Source organism: Salvelinus namaycush, chromosome 11 (assembly GCF_016432855.1).
Source record: "Salvelinus namaycush isolate Seneca chromosome 11, SaNama_1.0, whole genome shotgun sequence".
NCBI lineage: Eukaryota > Metazoa > Chordata > Actinopteri > Salmoniformes > Salmonidae > Salvelinus > Salvelinus namaycush.
In genome coordinates, this window is record NC_052317.1 from 31,919,175 (window position 1) to 31,940,524 (window position 21,350).

Genomic DNA, 21,350 nt, shown 5'->3' on the forward strand with positions numbered 1-21,350 from the left:
CAACGCTGTGAGGGAGCAGCCCTTCAACCACTAGTTCTGCCACACAACGCTGTGAGGGAGCAGCCCTTCAACCACTAGTTCTGCCACACAACGCTGTGAGGGAGCAGCCCTTCACCCACCAGTTCTGCTACACAACGCTGTGAGGGAGGAGCCCTTCAACCACTAGTTCTGCCTCACAACGCTGTGAGGGAGCAGCCCTTCAACCACTAGTTCTGCCACACAACGCTGTGAGGGAGTAGCCCTTCAACCACTAGTTCTGCCACACAACGCTGTGAGGGAGCAGCCCTTCAACCACTAGTTCTGCCTCACAACGCTGTGAGGGAGCAGCCCTTCAACCACTAGTTCTGTCACACAACGCTGTGAGGGAGCAGCCCTTCAACCACTAGTTCTGCCACACAACGCTGTGAGGGAGCAGCCCTTCAACCACTAGTTCTGCCACACAACACTGTGAGGGAGCAGCCTTCAACCACTAGTTCTGCCACACAACGCTGTGAGGGAGCAGCCCTTCAACCACTAGTTCTGCCACACAACGCTGTGAAGGAGCAGCCCTTCAACCACTAGTTCTGCCTCACAACGCTGTGAGGGAGAAACCCTTCAACCACTAGCTCTGCCACACAACGCTGTGAGGGAGCAGCCCTTCAACCACAAGTTCTGCCTCACAACGCTGTGAGGGAGCAGCCCTTCAACCACTAGTTCTGCCTCACAACGCTGTGAGGGAGCAGCCCTTCAACCACTAGTTCTGCCTCACAACGCTGTGAGGGAGCAGCCCTTCAACCACTAGTTCTGCCTCACAACGCTGTGAGGGAGCAACCCTTCAACCACTAGTTCTGCCACACAACGCTGTGAGGGAGCAGCCCTTCAACCACTAGTTCTGCCACACAACGCTGTGAGGGAGCAGCCCTTCAACCACTAGTTCTGCCACACAACGCTGTGAGGGAGCAGCCCTTCAACCACCAGTTCTGCCACACAATGCTGTGAGGGAGAAGCCCTTCAACCACTAGTTCTGCCTCACAACGCTGTGAGGGAGCAGCCCTTCAACCACTAGTTCTGCCTCACAACGCTGTTTGGGAGCAGCCCTTCAACCACTAGTTCTGCCTCACAACGCTGTGAGGGAGCAGCCCTTCAACCACTAGTTCTGCCACACAACGCTGTGAGGGAGAAGCCCTTCAACCACTAGTTCTGCCACACAACGCTGTGAGGGAGCAGCCCTTCAACCACTAGTTCTGCCACACAACGCTGTGAGGGAGCAGCCCTTCAACCACTAGTTCTGCCTCACAACGCTGTGAGGGAGCAGCCCTTCAACCACTAGTTCTGCCACACAACGCTGTGAGGGAGCAGCCCTTCAACCACTAGTTCTGCCACACAACGCTGTGAGGGAGCAGCCCTTCAACCACTAGTTCTGCCTCACAGCGCTGTGAGGGAGCAGCCCTTCAACCACTAGTTCTGCCTCACAACGCTGTGAGGGAGCAGCCCTTCAACCACTAGTTCTGCCACACAACGCTGTGAGGGAGCAGCCCTTCAACCACTAGTTCTGCCTCACAACGCTGTGAGGGAGCAGCCCTTCAACCACTAGTTCTGCCACACAACGCTGTGAGGGAGAAGCCCTTCAACCACTAGTTCTGCCTCACAACGCTGTGAGGGAGCAGCCCTTCAACCACTAGTTCTGCCTCACTGCTTCACAAACAGCCCCTTTGAAAGCCTGAGGACAGTTCACCAATGGTGAATACACACACACATACATCATACTCTGTCAGGGACCATACAGTGGTCACAGGGTAACCTGCACACACAGTATGTGTTGCTATATGTCTTTTTGATGTGTCACATATTAAAGTGCAGTTCACACACACACTCGCACATACAAACGGATGTGAGCACGCACACACACACACGCTTTGGCTTTTCAAGGAAAGGTTATCCGTTCTCCATGCCTAGCTGCTCTCCTTGATATAAAATACAATTGTCTCAAATCATACACTCCATTGCACAGTAAACTCTTGTTGGCCTTTATGTGGAGTAGCATGGCGTTGTAAGTAGCATTTTCATGTAGGCTTTACTGCATTCTGCTACGGTATCTCATTTCTGTTAGAGAGAGCGAAAGTAGAGAGAACGCCTGAGTGCATGTGTATACGTGTGTACACTGTGTGTTTACATGTGTGTAAGAGAGTTAACATGCTATACTAGACTGTATTTGTCTGACTGTGTGTGAGACGCTATAAATCCCTTGACTCTCTCTGTGTAACGTCTGCTTCCAACTCACACTCTCAAACATGTAGATCCCCTGAACGCAGCTCACCTTCCAGCCCACTTTCCAGCTCACAAACACATAGATCCCCTGAATGCAGCTCACTTTCCAGCCCACTTTCCAGCTCACAAACACATAGATCCCCTGAATGCAGCTCACTTTCCAGCCCACTTTCCAACTCACAAACACATAGATCCCCTGAATGCAGCTCACTTTCCAGCCCACTTTCCAACTCACAAACACGTAGATCCCCTGAATGCAGCTCACTTTCCAGCCCACTTTCCAACTCACAAACACGTAGATCCCCTGAACGCAGCTCACTCTCCAGATCCCAATCACCTGAATTCGGATCACCTGTTCACACACCTGTATGTCATTATCACACACTATTTAGTTCAGTTCTTTGCACCCCATCATTGTGAGGTATTGTTTGTTTTGTGATACACTTCTATTCGGAGCGCTGTGTTTCCCGTAATTTAATCCTCCCGTGTATGATAGTTTTGGCTATCATAACGACGCCTTTTGCTATTTCCTGCCTGTACTTTAGCCTATCAGATTTCCTGTTATCTACCTATTGCTTAATCTCCTGGATGACGTTACTAGCCTTTTCCCTGCCTGTACTGTTGCCTTTTCCCTGCCTGTGTATGACCTTCTGCCTGCCCCAAAACCCAGCTACCTGCCTCCTCTTTATAAATTAACACCTGCTGCACCCTGCGCTTGAAACCAGCTCTGTCTCCCATCGTGTTCATTACACTCTGTCCTATTGGCTTGTTTGTTTGGGTGACAGTGATTGGTCTATGAGAGTAATATGACCCCCTCTCTCTGAATTTCATAATAAATGTAAATAGTGAAACATTAAAAAAGTTAACCTTTTTAGATAAAACTATACTAAATGTATTCTCATGTTCCAAATAATTGATTAAAACACACTGTTTTGCAATGAAGGTCCATTGTAGTCTCAACAGCACTCTGTAGAGTAGCACCATGGTGTAGCCAGAGGAAAGATCGTTTCTGTCCTCCTCTGGGTACATTGACTTCATTACAAAACGTATGAGGCTCGTGGTTCTCACCCCCTTCCATAGACTTACACAGTATTTATGACAACTTCTAGAGGACGTCCTCCAACATACAGTGGATTCGGAAAGTATTCAGATTTAGACTTATTCTATAATAGATTAAATAAATCATTTTCCTCATCAATCTACACACAATACCCCATAATGACAAATCGAAAATAGGGTTTTAGAAATTTTTGCAAATGTAAAAAAAAAGATTTAAAAAATAATACGTATTCAGACCCTTTTGTTATGAGACTCAAAATTGAGCTCAGCTGCATCCTGTTTCCATTAATCATCCTTGAGATGTTTCTACAACTTGATTGGAGTCCACCTGTGGTAAATTCAATTGATTGGACATGATTTGGAAAGGGCACACAATTGGTCCAGAGGTTGACAGTGCATGTCAGAGCAAAAACCAAACCATGAGGTCGAAGGAATTGGCCGTAGAGCTCAGAGACAGGATTGTGTCGAGGCACAGATCTGGTGAAGAGTCCAAAAAAAGTCTGCAGCATTGAAGATCCCCAAAAACACACTGGCCTCCATCATTCTTAAATAGAAGAAGTTTGGAACCACCAAGACTCTTCCTAGAGCTGACCAAACTGCGCAATCAGAGGAGAAGGGCCTTGGTCAGATCAACAGCCCGATGGTCACTCTGACAGAGCTCCAGAGTTCCTCTGTGGAGATGGCAGAACCTTCCAGAAGTACAACCATCTCTGCAGCAATCCACCAATCAGGCCTTTACAGTAGAGTGGCCAGACAGAAGCCACTCCTCAGTAAAAGCACATGACAGCCCGCTTGGAGTTTGCCAAAAGGCACCTAAAGACTCTCAGAGCATGAGAAACAGAATGCTCTGGTCTGATGAAAGATTGAACTCTTTTGCATGAATGCCAAGCGTCACGTCTGGAGGAAACATGGCACCATCCCAACAATGAAGCATGATGGTGGCATCATCATGCTGTGGGGATGTTTTTCAGTGGGAGGGAATGGGAGAATAGTCAGGATCAAGGGAAAGATGAATGGCGCAAAGTAAAGAGAGATCCTTGATGAAAACCTGTTCCATAGCACTCAGGACCTCAGACTGGGGCAAAGGTTCACCTTCCAACAGGACAACGACCCTAAGCACACAGCCAAGACAATGCAGGAGCAGATTTGGAACAAGTCTCTGAATGTCCTTGAGTGGCCAAGCCAGACCCCGGAATTGAACCCGATCAAACATCTCTGAAGAGATCTGAAAATAGCTGTGCAGCAACTCTCCCCATCCAACCTGACAGAGCTTGAGAGGATGTGCAGAGAAGAATGGGAGAAGCTCCCCAATTAAAGATATTTGGAACGACCATTAGAGATATTTGGAACTCGCGCATGAAAGGGCTAGGAGACAGAACGTGTCTCCTTCCTGAGTGGTGTGACGGCTGCATGGTCCCATGGATGTTTATACTTGTGTACTATTGTTTGTACAGATGAACGTGGTACCTTCAGGCGTTTGGAAATTGCTCCCAAGGATGAACCAGACTTTTGGAGGCCTACAATTTTTTTCTGAGGTCTTGGCTGATCTCTTTTGATTTTCCCATAATGTCAAGCAAAGAGGCACGGCGTTTGAAGGTAGGCCTTAAAATACATCCACAGGTACACCTCCAATTGACTTAAATGATGTGAATTAGCCTATCAGAAGCTTCTAAAGCCATGACATAATTTTTTGGAATTTTCCAAGCTGTTTAAATGCACAGTCAACTTAATGTATGTAAACTTCTGACCCACTGGAATTGTGATACAGTGAATTAGAAGTGAAATAATCTGTCTGTAAACAATTGTTGGAAAAATTACTTGTGTCATGCACAAAGTAGATGTCCTAACCGACTTGCCAAAACTATAGTTTGTTAACAAGAAATTTGTGGAGTGGTTGAAAAACGAGTTTTAATGACTCCAACCTAAGTGTATGTAAACTTCCGACTTCAACTGTATATATATATATATACATATATATATATATATATATATATATATATATATATATAATATTTTTCTCCTCTTTCACTTACTTAGCTAACAAATGCAGCTAGCTAGCTAGTTTAGCCTACCCATACACCTGGCTCAAACAGAGAGGGATGCTATGTTACCTAACTGGCTTATGGCTTTCCAACACTTGAACGCTTCCAAGTCAAAGTAAGCTTTTGGTTGAATAACATTTTGTTGCCACTAGGGGCCCGCCGATGTAACTGCTAAACTGCATGCTAACTGTACACTGTACTGCATGATTGTAGCGGGTTTGCTAACACTTTAGTTCTAGTAGCTATGTTGTTGACTTGACATTAGCTAATATGGTGACAACGATGTAGGCTGGGTGTAGCGGCTAGCATTTATGATATGAAGGTTTGGCTTGGAAAGGTTTTTTCTCCTGGTCACAGAATGCTGATGTGTTATACACTAAAGTTCACAAGCGAAGGGAAAAGGTGAGAGGAGGAGAGCGCATTGACGCGAGAAGGAATTATACAATTATACAACAATCTGGATGCTACTAAAGTGACTGCTTTTGCATGTGATCAGGGTTGTATTCATTCCGCCGATTCTGTTGAAAAACGTTTCTTGATAAATTTCTTCTTAGGGCTAGGCGACCCGCTAGTGGGACACCTGTCGACAACTTCCGGTGAAATTGGAGGGCACGCAATTCAAATAAATAATAGAAAAAATGATGGATATTAAACATTTAGGTACATACAAGTGTCTTATATCGGTTAAAAGCTTAAATTATTGTTAATCTAACTGCACTGTCCGATTTACAATAGGCTTTACAGCGAAAACATGCCATGCGATTATTTGAGGACTGCGCCCCACATCAAAATATTTATCCACCAGCACAGGTTTCATAAATTCACAAATAGCGATTAAATGTTCACTTAGTTTTTGAAAATCTTTCTCTGATTTGTCATCCAAAGCATCCCAGATACAACATGTAGTGTCGTTTTGTTAGATAAAATCCTTCTTTATATGCCAAAAAGTCAGTTTAGTTGGCGCCATCGATTTGAGTAATCCACTCGTTCAACATGCAGAGAAAGGAATCCAAAAAGCTACCGCTAAACTTCGCTAAAGTCAAAATACGTTTCTATTTAATCCTCAGGTACCCTAAAATGTAATTAAACTATAATATTTCATACGGAAATAATTATGTTCAATAGGAAAGCGATATTAGCAGGTGTGCGTCCTCTTCGTCGCGCGCACATACACGAATTTCCAAGTCTGTATCCCAGTACTAAAACTAATTATTCTTCCTCGTTTTGGAAGAAACAGGCCTGAAACCCTGAACAAAGAGTTTTGACATCTAGTGGAAGCCATAGGAATTGCAATCGGGGAGCTGGTTTTGGATATGCCCCTATACTTTCATTGTAAGAGCATTGGTTCTCCCAAAACAAATATTTCCGGGTTGGTTTTTCTTTGGATTTTCTCCTACCATATCTATTGTGTTATAGTCTCCTACATTATTTAACATTTATACAATAATCAGAGTGTCTTCTTTCCAATGGTACCAATTATATGCATATCCTGGCTTCAGGGCCTGAGAAATAGGCAGTTTACTTTGGGCACGTCAGTCAGACAGGAAGTGGAGAAAAATAGACCCTAGCCTGAAGAAGTTTTAAATGGAAACAAATGGATTTAAACGGGGATAAACTTACCTGAATTTTTCCAATAGAAACTCTCGTTTGCAACTGTTGGCTAATGATTAAACCCTAGATCAGCTAGATGCAGGCAAGATTGTTTAAGGCAGTATTGAATGTGCCAATGTCTGTCACCTTGAGTACTCAAATTTCTCTCGACCTGTGCACCTATGTTGTAAATTTTAACTCTTGGGCTAGGTTGTAGCAACCTCATGATGGGTATAGGAAACATTTTAGTATCATGTAGTAAGTATCATAAACCTAACCATGCTACATTGAGCTGGGTGAATGAAATATGAATGACAGCCATCCAATATGCTGTAATAGAAATAAGGCCATGCTCATACAAAACATTATCATCCTCCCTCATCTTAAACGGCACCAACCGCCACTGGTACTCACACATCTCTTTTACTTTATCTGTGTTAACTAAGATCTGGACTTGTGGATAAGATCAATTCACCCTCTCTCTTTTTTCATCTGTTTCTACACAGCTCTCTCTTTATTTTAGCCAGTCTTTTTCTCTACCCTTTCTATCTCCCTTCTCTCTCCCTCCAAGGCTCACGAGGCATCTGTGAATCCTTTCTCATCACTTCTCTCCTCCTCTTTATTTTAACAGTGAGTCATGAATTTATTATGTAAATCAGAATAGAGCTTCGACTCTTTGTCCCTCTCTCCGTGTGTCATTGCTCCACAATGAATAATTCACATGTTCTGGGCGAAATTAGGATCACAAAATATTTCATTTCGGAACACCGCTATTCAGGCTATTTTAAACACAGGGAGCTGTCAGCGTCTTTCCTGCAGCTCTCAATCTTTCTTTTCTCCGTCTCTCTCTCGCTCTTCTTTCTCTCGCTCTCTTCCTCCATCCTCCCACCACCGCTTTGTTTGTCTCACTGTTAGATGAACAGAAGAGATCATTTTGAATTTGATCTGTCCTTTGGAAGGAGTTCATACAAGGAAGTACAAGAATGGAGGGATTGGTTCTTTGTGCCTGTGGTGCATCAATATATCCATGTGTGTACGTACGTGCATCAGCATGTTTTTGTCACTGTTTGTGTCTGCCTCCCTCTGGGTGTGGATATGTGCATTTTTTTCCTGTGTATAACGTCTTAGGGCTTCTGTGTTTGTGGTTATTTTATGCTACGTGAATAGTTTATGGGTACGTGCAAAAAAAGCACCTCATCATTATCTATCTAAAAAAAAGACGTTATTCCATTATTCATCAGTGTTCTCCCTAAATCAAAAACCTTTCATCTGATTTAGGAAAAAATGGATTAATTCTGTTTTAGAAGTCTTGAGTTTCTATGACATGAAGTAAAGAAACATGAGTGACAGGTGTTCTTTCCATGCCTGATCTTCATTGGCCATTATGACATTGCGAACACACACCAAGTTTTAATATTAAATGACCAATATGACATCACACACCCAGAGTTCTAATATTACATACTCTGAGTCGATATTCACATAATGATAAGGAATTCCACTCAACCACACCAACAAATTGGAGAAAGCAAACATTCTTTCCCATTATGACATCACACATCACACAGAGTTCTAATCTTATATGGCCATTATGATATTATAAACACAGGCCAAGTTCTAAATGGACAACAACAACAACAAAAATAAATCTAATGGCCATTATGACATTACAAATACACAGGCACAGTTCTACGGAGTCTCATTGGTGAAAGACAGATCTGTAAAGTTAAGTGGAAGGGAGGGGAGGTGGTGTAAAGAGGGAGAGGCAGATGAATGCTTATAACATTATGAAATGTTCTGGTCATAATAAAAAATCCCCTCTTGACAGGCCACTGGTGAATCTGATACCCCTGTTCATTAGACAGACACTTCCAGAGGGCTTACAGATGATTACACACACACACACACAAACATATATAGAATGGAACTGGGATATATTACAATTTTGTGTTTTTTTGCACTGATCCTAACACTTTTTGTACATGACTTTTCCTATGACCGAAAATAGCTTCTGGACAGCAGAACAGCGATCACTGACGTTGATTTGGATGAAGAATTCTACTTCAGTGATTTGGACACACAGGACATACTGCACACCCAGGACCAGGTCCTAATCCCCGACACTTGGAAGAAGAAAATACGATGAAATAGAGGCCAACGTGGGGGCAGCATGATGAAACTACGATATAGAGGTTGACGTGGGGGCACTCTGATGAAACTATGATATAGAGGTCGACGTGGGGGCACCCTGATGAAACTACGATATAGAGGTCGACGTGGGGGCACCCTGATGAAACTACGATATAGAGGTCAACGTGGGGGCACCCTGATGAAAATACGATATAGAGGTCGACGTGGGGGCACCCTGATGAAACTACGATATAGAGGTCGACGTGGGGGCACCCTGATGAAACTACGATATAGAGGTCGACGTGGGGGCACCCTGATGAAACTACGATATAGAGGTCAACGTGGGGGCACCCTGATGAATCTATGATATAGAGGTCAACGTGGGGGCACCCTGATGAAACTATGATACAGAGGTCGACGTGGGGGCACCCTGATGAAACTACGATATAGAGGTCGACGTGGGGGCACCCTGATGAAACTACGATATAGAGGTCGATGTGGGGGCACCCTGATAAAACTATGATATAGAGGTTGACGTGGGGGCACCCTGATGAAACTACGATATAGAGGTTGACGTGGGGGCACCCTGATGAAACTACGATATAGAGGTCAACGTGGGGGCACTCTGATGAAACTACGATATAGAGGTCAACGTGGGGGCACTCTGATGAAACTACGATATAGAGGTTGACGTGGGGGCACCCTGATGAAACTACGATATAGAGGTCGACGTGGGGGCACCCTGATGAAACTACGATATAGAGGTCAACGTGGGGGCACCCTGATGAAACTACGATATAGAGGTCGACGTGGGGGCACCCTGATGAAACTACGATATAGAGGTCAACGTGGGGGCACTCTGATGAAACTACGATATAGAGGTCAACGTGGGGGCACTCTGATGAAACTACGATATAGAGGTTGACGTGGGGGCACCCTGATGAAACTACGATATAGAGGTCGACGTGGGGGCACCCTGATGAAACTACGATATAGAGGTCAACGTGGGGGCACCCTGATGAAACTACGATATAGAGGTCGACGTGGGGGCACCCTGATGAAACTACGATATAGAGGTCAACGTGGGGGCACCCTGATGAAACTACGATATAGAGGTCAACGTGGGGGAACCCTGATGAAACTACGATATAGAGGTCGACGTGGGGGCACCCTGATAAAACTATGATATAGAGGTTGACGTGGGAGCACCCTGATGAAACTACGATATAGAGGTCGACGTGGGGGCACCCTGATAAAACTATGATATAGAGGTCGACGTGGGGGCACCCTGATGAAACTACGATATAGAGGTTGACGTGGGGGCACCCTGATGAAACTACGATATAGAGGTCGACGTGGGGGCACCCTGATGAAACTACGATATAGAGGTCGACGTGGGGGCACCCTGATGAAACTACGATATAGAGGTCGACGTGGGGGCACCCTGATGAAACTACGATATAGAGGTCAACGTGGGGGCACCCTGATGAAACTACGATATAGAGGTCAACGTGGGGGAACCCTGATGAAACTACGATATAGAGGTCGACGTGGGGGCACCCTGATAAAACTATGATATAGAGGTTGACGTGGGAGCACCCTGATGAAACTACGATATAGAGGTCGACGTGGGGGCACCCTGATAAAACTATGATATAGAGGTCAACGTGGGGGCACCCTGATAAAACTATGATATAGAGGTCGACGTGGGGGCACCCTGATGAAACTACGATATAGAGGTCGACGTGGGGGCACCCTGATGAAACTACAATATAGAGGTCAACGTGGGGGCACCCTGATGAAACTACGATATAGAGATTGACGTGGGGGCACCCTGATGAAACTATGATATAGAGGTCGACGTGGGGGCAGCATGATGAAACTACGATATAGATGTCGACGTGGGGGCACCCTGATGAAACTATGATATAGAGGTCGACGTGGGGGCACCCTGATGAAACTATGATATAGAGGTCGACGTGGGGGCACCCTGATAAAACTATGATATAGAGGTCAACGTGGGGGCACCCTGATGAAACTACGATATAGAGGTCGACGTGGGGGCACCCTGATGAAACTACGATATAGAGGTCGACGTGGGGGCACCCTGATAAAACTATGATATAGAGGTCAACGTGGGGGCACCCTGATGAAAGTACGATATAGAGGTCAACGTGGGGGCACCCTGATGAAACTATGATATAGAGGTCGACGTGGGGGCACCCTGATAAAACTATGATATAGAGGTCAACGTGGGGGCACCCTGATAAAACTATGATATAGAGGTCAACGTGGGGGCACCCTGATGAAACTATGATATAGAGGTCAACGTGGGGGCACCCTGATGAAACTATGATATAGAGGTCGACGTGGGGGCACCCTGATGAAACTACGATATAGAGGTCGACGTGGGGGCACCCTGATGAAACTACGATATAGAGGTCGACGTGGGGGCACCCTGATGAAACTACGATATAGAGGTCGACGTGGGGGCACCCTGATAAAACTATGATATAGAGGTCAACGTGGGGGCACCCTGATGAAACTACGATATAGAGGTCAACGTGGGGGCACCCTGATAAAACTACGATATAGAGGTCGACGTGGGGGCACCCTGATGAAACTACGATATAGAGGTCAACGTGGGGGCACTCTGATGAAACTACGATATAGAGGTCGACGTGGGGGCACCCTGATGAAACTACGATATAGAGGTCGACGTGGGGGCACCCTGATGAAACTACGATATAGAGGTCAACGTGGGGGCACTCTGATGAAACTACGATATAGAGGTCGACGTGGGGGCACCCTGATGAAACTACGATATAGAGGTCAACGTGGGGGCACCCTGATGAAACTATGATATAGAGGTCGACGTGGGGGCACCCTGATGAAACTACGATATAGAGGTCGACGTGGGGGCACCCTGATGAAACTACGATATAGAGGTCGACGTGGGGGCACCCTGATGAAACTACGATATAGAGGTCGACGTGGGGGCACCCTGATAAAACTATGATATAGAGGTCAACGTGGGGGCACCCTGATGAAACTACGATATAGAGGTCAACGTGGGGGCACCCTGATAAAACTACGATATAGAGGTCGACGTGGGGGCACCCTGATGAAACTACGATATATAGGTCGACGTGGGGGCACCCTGATGAAACTACGATATATAGGTCGACGTGGGGGCACCCTGATGAAACTAGGATATAGAGGTCAACGTGGGGGCACCCTGATGAAACTACGATATAGAGGTTGACGTGGGGGCACCCTGATGAAACTATGATATAGAGGTCAACGTGGGGGCACCCTGATGAATCTATGATATAGAGGTCGACGTGGGGGCACCCTGATAAAACTACGATATAGAGGTCGACGTGGGGGCACCCTGATGAAACTACGATATAGAGGTCGACGTGGGGGCACCCTGATGATACTATGATATAGAGGTCGACGTGGGGGCACCCTGATGAAACTACGATATAGAGGTCGACGTGGGGGCACCCTGATGAAACTACGATATAGAGGTCGACGTGGGGGCACCCTGATGAAACTACGATATAGAGGTCGACGTGGGGGCACCCTGATGAAACTATGATATAGAGGTCAACGTGGGGGCACCCTGATGAAACTACGATATAGAGGTCAACGTGGGGGCACCCTGATGAAACTACGATATAGAGGTCGACGTGGGGGCACCCTGATGAAACTACGATATAGAGGTCGACGTGGGGGCACCCTGATGAAACTACGATATAAAGGCTGACGTGGGGGCACCCTGATGAAACTACGACATAGAGGTCGACGTGGGGGCACCCTGATGAATCTATGATATAGAGGTCGACGTGGGGGCACCCTGATGAAACTACGATATAGAGGTCGACGTGGGGGCACCCTGATGAAACTACGATATAGAGGTCGACGTGGGGGCACCCTGATGAAACTACGATATAGAGGTCGACGTGGGGGCACCCTGATGAAACTACGATATAGAGGTCGACGTGGGGGCACCCTGATGAAACTACGATATAAAGGCTGACGTGGGGGCACCCTGATGAAACTACGATATAGAGGTCAACGTGGGGGCACCCTGATGAAACTATGATATAGAGGTCGACGTGGGGGCACCCTGATGAATCTATGATATAGAGGTCGATGTGGGGGCACCCTGATGAAACTATGATATAGAGGTCAACGTGGGGGAACCCTGATGAATCTATGATATAGAGGTCGACGTGGGGGCACCCTGATAAAACTACGATATAGAGGTCGACGTGGGGGCACCCTGATGAAACTACGATATAGAGGTCGACGTGGGGGCACCCTGATGATACTATGATATAGAGGTCGACGTGGGGGCACCCTGATGAAACTACGATATAGAGGTCGACGTGGGGGCACCCTGATGAAACTACGATATAGAGGTCGACGTGGGGGCACCCTGATGAAACTATGATATAGAGGTCAACGTGGGGGCACCCTGATGAAACTACGATATAGAGGTCGACGTGGGGGCACCCTGATGAAACTACGATATAGAGGTCGACGTGGGGGCACCCTGATGAAACTACGATATAGAGGTCGACGTGGGGGCACCCTGATGAAACTACGATATAAAGGCTGACGTGGGGGCACCCTGATGAAACTACGATATAGAGGTCGACGTGGGGGCACCCTGATGAAACTATGATATAGAGGTCAACGTGGGGGAACCCTGATGAATCTATGATATAGAGGTCGACGTGGGGGCACCCTGATGAAACTACGATATAGAGGTCGACGTGGGGGCACCCTGATGAAACTACGATATAGAGGTCGACGTGGGGGCACCCTGATGAAACTACGATATAAAGGCTGACGTGGGGGCACCCTGATGAAACTACGATATAGAGGTCGACGTGGGGGCACCCTGATGAAACTACGATATAAAGGCTGACGTGGGGGCACCCTGATGAAACTACGATATAGAGGTCGACGTGGGGGCACCCTGATGAAACTTCGCCTGCGGGTAAATAAACCGTCTCTACCCTCTGTTCTATTGGTGAATCTACAATCACTGGAGAACAAACTGGATGAGCTCTGTTCAAGACTATCCTGTCAACGGGACCTGAAGAACTGTAATATCCTATGCTTCACAGAGTCGTGCCTGAACGAGGACATAGTTAATATACAGCGCCTTCAGAAAGTATTTTCCCCAATTGGTTGTGTTACAGCCTGAATTTAAAATGGATTCAATTGAGATTTTGTGTCACTGGCCTATACACAATACCCCATAATGTCAAAGTGGAATTATGTTTTTAGACATTTTTACAAATTAATAAAATGTTTAAAGCTGAAATACTGTATATTGAACTCAATAGGTATTCAACCCCTTTCTTATGGCAAGCGTAAATAAGTTCAGGAGTAAAAATGTGCTTAACAAGTCACAATAAGTTACATGGACTAACTCTGTGCACAAAAATTGTGTTTAACATGATTTTTGAATTACTAAATCATCTCTGTACCCCACACATACAATTATCTGTAAGGTCCCTCAGTTGAGCAGTGAATTTCAAACACAGATTCAACCACAAAAACCAGGGAGGTTTTCCGATGCCTCGCAAAGAAGGGCACCTATTGTTAGATGGGTACAAATAAAAAGCAGACGCTGAATATTCCTTTGAGCATGGGGAAGTTATGAGTTACACCCAGTCACTACAAAGATACAGGAGTCCTTCCTAACTCAGTTTCCAGATAGGAAGGAAACCGCTTCCTAACTCAGTTGCCAGAGAGGAAGGAAACCACTCCTGGATTTCACCATGACACAATGGTAACTTTAAAACAGTTGCAGAGTTGAATGGATGTGATAGGAATAACTGCGGACGGATCAACAATATTGTAGTTACTCCACAATACTAACCTAAATGACATTTTGAAAAGAAGGAAGCCTGTACAGAATACAAAATATTTCAAAACATGCATCATGTTTCCAATAAGGCACTAAAGTAAAACTGCAAAAAAAGAATAAAGTAAAGAACTTTATGTCCTGAAAACAAAGCGTTATGATTGGGGAAAATCCAACAAAACACATCACTGAGTACCACTCTTCATACAGTTGAAGTCGAAAGTTTACATACACATTTAAACTCAGTTTTTCACAATTCCTGACATGTATTCCTAGTAAAAATTCCCTGTCTTAGGTCAGTTAGGATCATCACTTTATTTTAAGAATGTGAAATGTCAGAATAATAGTAGAGAGAATGATTTATTTAAGCTTTTATTTCTTTCATCACATTCCCAGTGGGTCAGAAGTTTACATACACTCAATTAGTATTTGGTAGCATTGCCTTTAAATTGTTTAACTTGGGTCAAACGTTTATGGGTAGCCTTCCACAAGCTTCCCACAATAAGTTGGGTGAATTTTGGCCCATTCCTCCTGACAGAGCTGGTGTAACAGAGTCAGGTTTGTAGGCCTCCTTGCTCGCACACGCTTTTTCAATTCTTCCCACAAATGTTCTATAGGATTGAGGTCAGGGCTTTGTGATGGCCACTCCAATACCTTGACTTTGTTGTCCTTAAGCCATTTTGCCACAACTTTGGAAGTATGCTTGGGGTCATTGTCTATTTGGAAGACCCATTTGCGACCAAGCTTTAACTTCCTGACTGATGTGAGATGTTGAGATGTTGCTTCAATATATCCACATAATTTTACTGCCTCATGATGCCATCTATTTTGTGAAGTGCACCAGTCCCTCCTGCAGCAACGCACACCAACAACATGATGCTGCCACCGCCGTGCACCACGGTTGGGATAGTGTTCATCGGCTTGCAGGCCTCCCTCTTTTTCCTCCAAACATAACGATGGTCATTATGGCCAAACAGTTCTATTTTTGTTTCATCAGACCAGAGGACATTTCTCCAAAAAGTATGATCTTTGTTCCCGTGTGCAGTTGCAAACCGTAGTCTGGCTTCTTTATGGCGGTTTTTGAGCAGTGTCTTCTTCCTTGCTGAGCGGCCTTTCAGGTTATGTCGATATAGTACTCATTTTACTGTGGACATAGATACTTTTGTACCTGTTTCCTCCAGCATCTTCACAAGGTCCTTTGCTGTTGTTCTGAGATTGATATGCATTTTTCGCACCAACGTACGTTCTAGGAGACAGAACGCGTCTCCTTCCTGAGCGGTATGACGGCAGCGTGGTCCCATGGTGTTTATACTTGGGTACTATTGTTTGTACAGATGAACGTGGTACCTTCAGGTATTTGGAAATTGCTCCCAAGGATGAACCAGACTTGTGGAGGTCTACAAAAATTGATTTTCCCATAATGTCAAGCAAAGAAGCACTGAGTTTGAAGGTAGGCCTTGAAATACATCCAAAGGTACACCTCCAATTGACTCAAATTATGTCAATTAGCCTATCAGAAGCTTCTAAAGCCATGACATAATTTTCTGGAATTTTCCAGGCTGTTTAAAGGCACAGTCTACTTAGTGTATGTAAACTTCTGACCCACTGGCATTGTGATAAAATGAATTATAAGTGAAATAATCTGTCTGTAAACAATTTGGAAAATGAAAAAATGACTTGTGTCATGCACAAAGTAGATGTCCTAACCGACTTGCCAAAACTATAGTTTGTTAACAAGAAATTTGTGGAGTGGTTGAAAAACGAGTTTTAATGACTCCAACCTAAGTGTATGTAAACTTCCGACTTCAAATGTATATTCATGCATGGTGGTGGTTGCATCATGTTATGGGTATGCTTATCATCAGCAAGGAGTAGGGAGTTTTTTATAGGATTAAACTAAATGGCATAGAACTAATCACAGGCAAAATCCTAGAGTGAACCCTGGTTCAGTCTTCTTTCCACCAGACACTGAGAGATTCATTCATCTTTCAGCAGGACAATAACCTAAAACACAAGGCCAAATCTACACTGGAGTTGCTTACCAAGACGACATTGAATGTGCCTGAGTGACCTAGTTACAGTTTTGACAAAACTTAAATCGGCTTGAAAATCTATGGCAAGACTTGAAAATGGCTGTCTAGCAATGATCAACAAGGAATTTGAGAGAGCTGGAACAATTCTAAAAAGAATAATGTGCAAATATTGTACAAACCAGGTGTGTAAAGCTCTTAGAGACTTAACCAGAAAGACTCACAGCTGTAAGCGCTGCCAAAGATGATTGTAACATGTTTTGACTTAGGGGGTTGAATACTTACGTAATAAAGATGTATTCTTATTTATATATATTTTTTTTTTTTTACAAATGTTCACATTTTTCTTCCAGTTTGACATTACAGAGCATTTTGTGTAGATCATTGACAAAAAATGACAATTTAGTGTAATCCCATCAACAAAATGTGGAATAAGTCAAGAGGTGTGAATACTTTCTTAAGGCCCTGTAAATCTAGCTGGTTTTTCTATGCATTGGCAGGACAGAATGGCAGCATCTCATAAAATCAAGGGCAGTGGTATGTGCCTCTAATACTAAGGAAGTATCAAAGTTCTACTCGCCTGAGTTTGAATACCTCATGATAAGCTGTAGACTATACTATTTACCAAGAGAGTTTATCTATATGTTTTGTAGCTGTGTATTTACCACCACAAACTGTCACGTTGGAATAAAGGATCGGGAGACAGGCGCAGGAATGCGTAATAGTTTTTTTTATTTCTTTACCCAAATTACAGCGTGCCATGTAAAGGCACGGTGACGAAGACCAAACAAGCAAGTAAAAAAAACACAGTGTTGAAACCCAAACAAAAGAGCAAGGGGTACCTCAAATAAATACACGGGGCGAGACTCGTAATACATACATGGGACGAGACCTGAAAACACAAGCGCACAATGATACACCACAGGACAAGACACGTAATCATATGCACATTCCAAACGGCACAAAATCCAAAACAACACAGCACAGGTACTCACAGGCACAACGGACATTGGAACAATAATCGACAGCCCAATGGTGAAACAAAGGGCACATTTATACAAATACAATCAGTGAGGAATATGAACCAGGTGTGCTTAATGACACAGTTCAGTGCCTAGAGGCAGGTGACGTAGACCTCCAAAACTGGTGCATGGATTGAGCAACAGTACCGGAGGGATCCGTGACACAAACTGATGCTGGCACTAAGACCGCACTCAACGAGCTATATAGGGCCATAACCCAACAAGAAAATGCTCACCCAGAGACAGCGCTCCTAGTGGACGGAGATTTTAATGCAGGAAAACTGAAATCCTTTTTACCATATTTCTAACAGTATGTGCAGCTAGAGGAAAAACACTCTAGTTCACCTTTACTCCACACACAGAGACACATATAAAACTCTAGTTCACCTTTACTCCACACACAGAGACACATATAAAACTCTAGTTCACCTTTACGCCACACACAGAGACACATATAAAACTCTAGTTCACCTTTACGCCACACACAGAGACACATATAAAACTCTAGTTCACCTTTAGTCCACACACAGAGACACATATAAAACTCTAGTTCATCTTTACTCCACACACAGAGACACATATAAAACTCTAGATCACATTTACTCCACACACAGAGACACATATAAAACTCTAGTTCACCTTTACTCCACACACAGAGACACATATAAAACTCTAGATCACCTTTACTCCACACACAGAGACACATATAAAACTCTAGATCACCTTTACTCCACACACAGAGACACATATAAAACTCTAGTTCACCTTTACGCCACACACAGAGACACATATAAAACTCTAGTTCACCTTTAGTCCACACACAGAGACACATATAAAACTCTAGATCACCTTTACTCCACACACAGAGACACATATAAAACTCTAGTTCACCTTTAGTCCACACACAGAGACACATATAAAACTCTAGCTCACCTTTACTCCACACACAGCGACACATATAAAACTCTAGTTCACCTTTACTCCACACACAGAGACACATATAAAACTCTAGCTCACCTTTAGTCCACACACAGCGACACATATAAAACTCTAGTTCACCTTTACTCCACACACAGAGACACATATAAAACTCTAGTTCACCTTTACTCCACACACAGAGACACATATAAAACTCTAGTTCACCTTTAGTCCACACACAGAGACACATATAAAACTCTAGTTCACCTTTAGTCCACACACAGAGACACATATAAAACTCTAGTTCATCTTTACTCCACACACAGAGACACATATAAAACTCTAGTTCACCTTTACTCCACACACAGAGACACATATAAAACTCTAGATCACCTTTACTCCACACACAGAGACACATATAAAACTCTAGTTCACCTTTACTCCACACACAGAGACACATATAAAACTCTAGTTCACCTTTACTCCACACACAGAGACACATATAAAACTCTAGATCACCTTTACTCCACACACAGAGACACATATAAAACTCTAGATCACCTTTACTCCACACACAGAGACACATATAAAACTCTAGATCACCTTTACTCCACACACAGAGACACATATAAAACTCTAGATCACCTTTACTCCACACACAGAGACACATATAAAACTCTAGATCACCTTTACTCCACACACAGAGACACATATAAAACTCTAGTTCACACACAGGGACGCGTACAAAGCTCTCCCTCGCCCTCAATTTAGCAAATCTGACCATAACTATATGTTCCTGATTCTTGCTTACAAGCAAAAAACTTGAAGTACCAGTGACACGCTCAATTCGGAAGTGGTCCAATGAAGTGGATGCTAAGCTACAGGACTGTTTTGCTAGCACAAACTGGAATATGTTCTAGGATTCATCCGATGACATTGAGGAGTTTACCACATCAGTCACCGGCTTCATTAACCCACAGTGACCATAACATCAAATCAAATGTTATTTGTCAAATGCACCAAATACAACAGGTGCAGACCTTACAGTGAAATGCTTACTTACAAGCCCTTATCTAACAATGCAGTTCAACAAATAGAGTTCAAACAATATTTACAAAATAAATTAAAGTAAAAAAATGTAATCAAATAAAAAAGCAGCAGCGTAAAAACAGAGGGGGGTCGGGTCAATGTAAATAGTCTGGGTGGCCATCCGCACTGAGCTAAAGGCTAGAACTGCTGCTTTCAAGGAGCGGGACACTAACCCGGACGCTTCTAAGAAATCCTGCTAAGATCGAATACTACCACACCAGGTTCTACTAAGCTATTGTTTTAAGAAGGTCATAGCAAGGATTATTTTGCTATTTGATTTGGGGTTTTACTAAGCTCTATGGAATTGTTTTAAGAAGGTCATACCAAGGATCATTTTGCTATTTGATTTGGGGTTTTACTAAGCTCTATGGAATTGTTTTAAAAAGGTCATACCAAGGATCATTTTGCTATTTGATTTTGGGTTCTACTAAGCTATATGGAATTGTTTTAAGAAGGTCGTTCCAAGGATCATTTTGTTATTTGATTGAAAAAATGTAAGACCCCTGAAGTTTAAAAAACATTAAAACATTATTTGATGGAAAAATGTATTTGGCCTTACTATAATAGCCCATAAATGACAAAAAGCCCATAAATGTCCTATATCTAGGTTATTTTTGGTTTTTGGATACATATTCCACCCCTTTTTTTTCTTGGGACAAAACTAACTCCATACTTCTATAAATGTTTTAAACAGTACCGTGTTACCTTCAGACGAGTCCTTGTGGGGGTCTTAGAGCATAATGGAAAACTTCAGCTGTGACCTGTGAGAGAGAGAGAGGGGGGGAGAGAGAGAGAGATGGGGAGAGAGAGAGAGAGAGAGAGAGAGAGAGAGAGAGAGAGAGAGAGAGAGAGAGAGAGAGAGAGAGAGAGATGGAGAGAGAGAGAGAGAGAGAGAGAGAGAGAGATACCCACTAATTATCAAAATCCAGAAAAGAGACGTTAAATTCTACAACCACCTAAAAGGAAGCGATTCCCAAACCTTCCATAACAAAGCCATCACCTACAGAGAGATGAACCTGGAGAAGAGTCCCCTAAGCAAGCTGGTCCTAGGGCTCTGTTCACAAACACAAACACACCCCACAGAGCCCCAGGACAACAGCACAATTAGACCCAACCAAATCATGAGAAAACAAAAAGATAATTACTTGACACATTGGAAAGAATTAACAAAAAAACTGAGCAAACTAGAATGCTATTTGGCCCTAAACAGAGAGTACACAGTGGCAGAATACCTGACCACTGTGACTGACCCAAACTTAAGGAAAGCTTTGACTATGTACAGACTCAGTGAGCATAGCCTTGCTATTGAGAAAGGCCGCCGTAGGCAGACATG